At 47.2% G+C, this 7,878-nt stretch overlaps 1 long non-coding RNA gene across 1 annotated transcript; it reads left to right on the plus strand.

Moving 5' to 3' along the window:
* The first annotated feature begins 205 nt into the window (after window positions 1-205).
* On the plus strand, window positions 206-4,861 carry LOC109317218. The gene is made up of 3 exons (XR_002103008.1): window positions 206-293; window positions 3,465-3,467; window positions 4,852-4,861. It is a non-coding gene; the product is annotated as an uncharacterized LOC109317218 (long non-coding RNA).
* Window positions 4,862-7,878: the final 3,017 nt, after the last annotated feature.

Below are 7,878 nucleotides of genomic sequence, written 5' to 3' on the forward strand. Positions count from 1 at the left end.
ACGTGGCCTTAGTGCCAAAATCCCTCATTTTGGTGGCAGATAAGGAGGCGAGTGACTTTGAATCCCAGGTTCTAGAGCTGCTGAAACAGCAGCTCTGGCAGCTGCAGGGATTAACCATTGCCCACAGAGCCACAGCAATGAGCCCTGTAGTCCAAGTCTACCCTGTGGAGGTGAGTGGTCCAGCCTGTGAGAAGCCAGTAGTCTGTACAACCCACCTCTGTGAATGCTGTTTGACGACCCTGCTCTAGGGGGAGACTATGTGAACAGGATAGGTCTCAAGTGCTCCACCCTCTGTCATCCGTCATTGGTTTAGGGATATCAGAAGATGCACCCCCTGACTCTTCTATTTAATAGTTCCCTATGGTCCTGTCCACCATGAATTTGGCTAATCCCTTTTCAACTTAATTATACTATCTCCCTCCATACCTCCCAGAGGCAACAAGTTAACTGTGTGCTTTGTAAACAAGTACTCCACTGTTTTGTTTTAAATTTCTCCTGTAAATTTGGGATTGGCTATATTCTAGGAGTTGGTGAATAACAGTTGCCTGTTCACTTCATCCACACCCTTCCTGATTTTGTAGATCTCTGTCGTATGCCCTTCAGCCTTCCTTCCAAAAAGTGGAGAACGGTGCCCTTTGGGCCCTGACAGAAAAACGTGGAGGAGGAAAAGTGGTGAAAAAACCACCAGGGAGGTGAAGTTTAAAATTCTGATCTGCTCTGAAATGGGACCATACACAAAAGCAACTTCTTACTCTACTCATTAGATTTTTTCCTTGCATGGATTCAGCCACAGCTGCTGCATTTAGTGACAAAACACTAATTTCCACTGCGAATTTATAACTCTTACAAAAATTACAGAGCCAGTGCTGCTGATTGGCTTGAAGGGCATTATTTGTATAAGAACAGGTTTGTTTTAAAGAAATTCCACATAGTTACACATGTGCAGATCTACTAAATACAAACATGAATTGTTTGAGTGTCATCCTGGCCATAATTTTTCCAGCACAGTTTTTTTCTTAAAGTTTATAATGCTTAAGAGATAAGGAAGGACAGACTGATTTTTAGCACCTAGACTGGCAGCATTTGTCTGCATGGGGAAATAGGGCAGAACAGCTGTTTTTTTTCTGCAGTTCCTATTTAGGAACACCTCCCCATGTAGACATCAGTCAGAATGCAAGTAATTTTATTCTGGAATAATTACTGCTATGGAAACAGCAATTATTCCAAAATAAAGTGAGCATTATTCTGAATGTGTATGTCCGTACAGGGAGCTATTCTGGAATGGCTACTTTGGAAGAGTAGTTTATTCCACAGTAACTATTCTGATAATTTTCTCCATGTGGAAAAAGTCACGATCATCAGGGTTGTCAAGAAGAACTTTTTTCCTTGTAAATTAAGCACATTTGATACAGAAATCCAGGAGCCATACCATTTCTACATGCATTTTCAAAACAGAACTCACATAGCATTTCTGCAGACTTCATATTTGCCCAGTACAGTGACCAATCAATGTTCCCTTTCATTTAGTCATTTAGTTTCAGAAAAAGAAACACACTGAAATATTCTTTCATAGTTGCAAACATTTTTGGTTTGAAGGTGGGGGAAAGGAAAAGAGAAGCATTTACAAATTACAATTGCTTAATAAACAGCTTACTCCTGCACTGTGAACTGATTTGCCAAAAAGAGTTAAACATTAGGACAGGATTCTGTATGGCTAGGGACAGAAATTACACATAAACCAGTATAAGTGAACAGAAACCAGTTCAAATCTGTAACACAACAGAAGTTAAGTGCACTTTCAAAGGCTAGGAACAGACATTCAAAAAGCTGGAGCCTGAATTAATTAAATTTTTGCAGCTTACTCTAACCTGTGTAGATTGAACCAATTTGCAAGTGAACAGACATCCACTTTTGACTACAGAAATGCAGCCATATGCCTGCAGTGGCTCAGGCCAGAAACTGGGTAGGCACTTGTGCAAGCCCTCACCTAAAGGGAAACGGAGCTGGGGGGTGGGGCAGCAGGTGTCATGGCCAGGCCCCGGCAGGGCCGAGTGTGATTGGGGAAGGGTTTAAACCCCCACACTGGCCTGCAGAGACCCTAGCCCAGGTGTGCCTGGAGGAGGAAGCAGCCCCTGTCAGGGGTCCCCAGTCTCATCACCCCTGCTCTCTCACTGGGTGGCAGCAGGACCAGGGATGGGGCCAGGCCCTGGTAGCCTGAATGGAAGTGGGGGTTTAATCCCCCCATTGGGGAGGGGGGGGTGCAGGCACCAACAGGATCCACTTGTGCACCTGAGACTGTGCACACGGGGTCACAGGGGCCAGACACCAGTAGCCTGAGGGGAAGGGGCAGGGTTTAATTCCCCCCATTGCAAGCAGCAGCAGCAATGGCCCTGACATGCGCCTTGGGAGCATTCAAGGAGCAGCCAGCTGGCCATGGGGAGGGGGGTTGTGACCTGGCTGTGGGGAGTGGGGGAGCCTGACTTACTGCTGCCTCTCACTATGGTAGCACAGTCCAGGCTGGGATGGCCCTAGGGGGCAAGGGGCAGTACCCACCGCCTGCCACCTTCAGCCCTACGTGTTGCAGTTTCCAGAAGGGCTGGAGTGTGACTCCCCACCCCCTGCTGCTCCCCGCGACAGCAGCAGAGCAAACCACCACAGTGGGCAGAGGTGAGGCACCTGTCACCCACTGCTTGCTTGTGGTGGTGCTGGGCTCTCGGGGCGGGCTGCTGCAGAACAGTTGCTGCTTAAGCCCCTGGGGCCAGGCCAGACTGGGCTGTGGCAGTCCATTGCCTCCCCCTGCCGCTGCCCACACTCGTGGCTTGTAGCAGCTCACCCCAGATGCCTGGAGCCACCGTGAGCAGGCATCAGGTAACAGGTGCCTGGCCTCCGTCCAGCACCTTTGGACCGAAGCCAGGATGTGCCTGGTACAGGGTGTGGGAAGCCCACAGCGGGAGCTGTTTTCCCTTTCACTCCCTTCTCAGCCAGCCTGCAAGCTGAGCAGGGGGCATAGCCAGGTGATCACCCCAGCTGCTGGCTCAGGTGGGGACTGCAGGCTTCCCTGAAGCTGAGAGCTGGGTGGCTCACCCCATGATATGTTCTCCCCAGACAGAAGGGAAGGGAGTGGAGAGGAGAAATGGCAGATTCCTCCCCATCCCTCTCCTACCTCCATTGCAGACCCCTGTTGCATCCCAAAAGTGGTGGAGCAAGCATGGCCCCTGGTGCTGCTGCTGTGCTGGAGCCAGCTCAGGGGGGAGGGGCAGTTAGAGCATCAGGGCTGCCCAATGCCTCCTGGGCAGATCTGCAGCCTGGTACCTCATCCCCACCCCTACTGGGGAGCCAGACCTACCCCAAACTCCCTGCAGTGTTGGATGAGTCCTCTCCCCCCACCCAGAGACACCAGAGCCAGCCAGTGCTGCCCCTGCCTGGCACAGCCTCTGTGGCTCCCAGCCTGCTCTGTTCATCAGGCTGTGGCAGAGCTGCAGTGTGGCTGACACTGAAGAAGGGAGGGGGCTTGCATCCCAGGCCAGATCACCCCGCAATGCGGTGCTCATCCCAGACCATCCTGCAATGCGGTGCTCCCTGATGAGTGCAGCCCACAGCCTGACCAGTCTGTGAGGCAGCTGAGGATGGAGTGGCAAAGGGGGAAAATGCTCACCCCATGCCCAGAGAAAGGTGAAAGCTGGTAGTAGGGGCTTTACTCCCCTGCTCCAGCTAGGAGCAGAGTCAATTCCCCAACAGAGGAGCGGTGAGGCAGGGGAATCTGCCCTGCTCCTGGCTGAAGTCCCTGCTGGCAGCTGGGGGCAGGGCCAGCCCTGCTTTGTTCAAGCAGAGAGCACAGCACAGGGCTGAAAAGCATTCCGGGATTCTGGGGGACTCCAATTTAACTCAAACCAGCAAAGGGTCTGGGACATGCATTGCATAAACTGGTTTGACCGAAATCAGTTAAGTCTGATACTACATTCAACCAGATTTATCTTTAACCAGTTTTAGCAATTTTGAAACTGGTTTATGTACATTGAACTTGCATTCTGTTACAGGTTTAAACTGGTTCCTGACCACATAAACCAGTATATATGACAGGCTCGTAAAATGGGCAGACGAAAACCTGATGGCCTTCAACACTGAAAAATGCAAGGTACTCCACCTTGGGAAGAAAAACCCAAAACATACTCATTGGCTTGGCATGCTACGCTTGCTAGCTCCATGGCTGTAAGGGATTTGGGGGTCATGATTGACCACAAGATGAATATGAGCCACCAATGTGATGCTGTGGCTGGCAAAGCGAGTAAAACTCTGGCTTGCATCCATAGATGCTTCTCAAGTAAATCCCAGGATGTCATCCTCCCAATGCACTTGGCCTTGGTGAGGCTGCAGCTGGGGTACTGCATCCAATTCTGGACTCCACAATTTAAAAAGTATGTGGAGAAGCTTGATAGAGTCCAGAGGAGAGCCACACACATGATCAGAGGGCAGGAAAACAGACCTAATGATGAGAGGCCGAGAGCTATGGGACTCTAGTCTGGAAAAGTGCAGGCTCAAGGGGACCTGGTGGCTGCCTATAAGTATACAAGGGGTGTACATCAGGATCTGGGGGAATGCCTGTTCACCAGAGTGCCCCATGGGGTGACAAGGTCAAAGAGTCACAAACTCCTCCAAGACCATTTCAGGATGGACATAAGGAAGAACTTCTTTACTGTCTGAGCCTCTGGAACAGACTGCTGCCAGAGGTGATGCAAGCACCTACACTGAACACCTTCAAGAGTAAATTGGATGCTTATCTTGCTGGGATCCTATGACCCCAGCTGACTTCCTGCTCTTTGGGCACGGGGCTGGATTCAATGATCTTCCGAGGTCCCTTCCAGCCCTAATATCTATGAAATCTATGACATGCACCTTCTGTCCCTAGTCAAAATGGCCGAAATCAGTTTAAGATAAACCTAGATGGATCAGCCTGAACTAGTTCAGGTTAAATCAGTTTATTGAACTTCTGTTCCAGATCCCCTCCAGATTCAAGTTAACCCATGATGCTTTGCACCTCCCCCACAAACCCTCTCTGGGCCAACCTGTCTACTCCAGCAGAACAGGACGGTGTGCTCTAGAGCCCCCTGGATTCTGGCCTGGGCCACAGAAGGCATTTCCAGAATCAAAAGTGAATGTCTGTTCACTTGCTTGTTGGTTCAATCTATGTAGCTTAGACTAACCTGCAAAGATTTAATGGATTCAACCTCAGGCTTTCTGACTGTCTGTACTTAGCCTACAGTCAAATGTCTGAGACTTTTCATTAATGTTACAGTAGATTGCCACCCACTAACAGTACAGAGATTAAATCAAAAACAAACAGTGCTTCACCAGCAATGAGTCACAAAACACCTCAGTGTTAGTAATAATTATAATATTACCATATTAATAATATTGAAAAGAGGCGAGCACTGATTTATCCAGAACTTACAGTTACTAAAATCATTAACACATTCTACTTCCTTTTCAAGAGATGGCTGTACAATATATTTTATGTTGGAACTGAGCAGGTGGCCTCATATTGGTTTTCTACTGTATTAGTCCATGCTGCTTTTTTTTTTTTTTTAACTTAAGTTATATTTTGCTAGATACCTATAAAAGTTCTAGCACAATATCACTTCAATGCACTCTTTGAAATGAGAGCCAGAGAATACAAAGAGACATTAAAACTGCCTAATGCAGGAAATATTCAGTCTACTCTGAAAAACATTGAGTGATGAATATCCTTAACAGATACCTGATACACAATATTTATATTTGATATTGGTTAGTAGTTTGTGTCTTGACCTTTGATAACAATATTGATCCTGCTCCATCTAGGTAAAGCTAGATTTATCTTTGCAAATGCAATTTTGAGAACTTTAGAAAAACAGTCACAGCCAGAGTTACCCTTGGTTTCAGTGTCTGATTGTATTTAGGGCCAGTTTCAAGCAGGTGTTTAGGCTCCCACTGACTGCAACAGAAGCTTGTGAGTGAGGCATCTGAATACTTTTTTCCCCTCAGAGTTGGCCTTTAGTGACCAGTTTTCTTTGCTTATATTTCATTTCTTCTCACTTTCACTATCTTAGTAACGTGGTATCATATCGTTTGCTTCACCAACAACGGGGCAGATCTGGTCTAACACAAAACAGTAGACAAATTCTATAAAACTGCCACTGCAGTTAATGGCAGGTTTGTTCAGGAAAGGCTCACTTCCTTGCAATCAAAAAAGAGCCATTGAGGCAGATGAATGACTGCAAGTAACTTTCCCATTAGGCTTTATAAAATAGGTTTAGTGGTCTTGACTCAATATAATGCAACAGGCTATATAACACAGATGCCCTATGTCTTTTCCACCTGCCTATGATCAGTATGAATGTACTTTGTAAACCTAAATACAGCTGGAGGAAAGCAAACATCATTATCCTCCATTTTTCCCAGTGAAATATTTGGTTACATGACATGTCCAAGGCTACAAAATGAATCAGTACCAGAGGCAGAATTAGAAGAATGCAGCTTTGTGCAGGTTTTATAATAGTATCTATTTACCTCAATGTTGCAAATTCAGCATTCAGAAGCTGCCTATGGCAGACCAGTTTACACACATGAATCCAATAATAATCCTCAGTGTTGTAGGAGTAAGTATTCACAGGATAAAAATGAATACCTCACCCAAAACCACTATATCCTCAGACATGTGTCTGGGCCAATTAATTATAAATACTACCTCAGAAGCTATGCCACTAGTACTCATACTTTTCTAATGAGATTAAGTTAGCTGACTTAAAAGTTTGTTTTAAGTGGTAAACTACCACACCTTCTGTTGCAAAAAAATCAGCAATGCAAAAATCAAGGTTACTGTTTTCTTTAGTGCACCAGACCAAATCAGTTCAGTAATATTTTTTCTCTCTAAATTGAAACAACACCTCCAGACCTCAAGTTGGGGAGGAACGGGTTAGAGAGCTTCTGGAGGGCCTGGACATGTTCGAATCAGCGGGTCCAGATGCTCTCCACCCCAGGTTGTTGAGGGAGCTAGCAGGGGTTATTGCAGGGCCCTTGGCATGGCTTTATGAGCGCTCGCGGTGCTTGAGCCAGGTGCCGGATGATTGGAAGGTAGCCAGTGTGGTCCCCATCTTTAAAAAAGGGAGGAGGGAGGACCCAGGCAACTATAGGCCCATCTGTCTTGCCTCAATCCTAGAGAAACTCTTTGAGAAGATTATCATGGAGCACATCTCTGATGGGCTAGCCTCAGAGTTGATGCTCAAGGGCAACCAGCACGGTTTCATTAGGGGCAGGTCATGTGATTGCCTTTTATGATCAAGTCACAAAAGCATTGGATGCAGGTGTCACCGTGGACGTAGTCTTTCTGGACTTCAGCAAGGCCTTTGACACCATCTGCCACCCCATCCTCATTAAGAAATTGGGTGACTGTGACATTGATGCCTACACAGTCAGATGGACTGCAGATTGGCTGAAGGGTCGCACTCAGAGGGTGGTGGTGGATGGGTCATATTCAACCTGGGGAGAAGTGGGCAGCGGAGTCCCCAGGGCTCAGTCCTTGGGCCTGCACTGTTCAAGCTCTTTATCAGCAATTTGGATGACAGGGTGAAAAGCACCCTGTTTAAATTCACTGACGATACCAAAATTTGGGGTGAGGTGAGTACACTAGTAGGGAGGGAAAGACTGCAGCAAGACCTGGATAGGTTACAGGGGTGGGCTAGCAAAAACAGGATGAGCTTCAAGACTGACAAGTGCAGGGTGCTGCACTTGGGCAGTAGTAACCAGCAGCACACTTATAAGATGGGGAAACTCCCTTCTTGAGAGCACGGAGGCAGAAAGGGATCTTGGAGTCATTACTGACTCCAAGATGAACATGGGCTG

This window comes from Crocodylus porosus, unplaced genomic scaffold (genome assembly GCF_001723895.1).
Source record: "Crocodylus porosus isolate Cpor-Errol unplaced genomic scaffold, CroPor_comp1, whole genome shotgun sequence".
Lineage (NCBI taxonomy): Eukaryota > Metazoa > Chordata > Crocodylia > Crocodylidae > Crocodylus > Crocodylus porosus.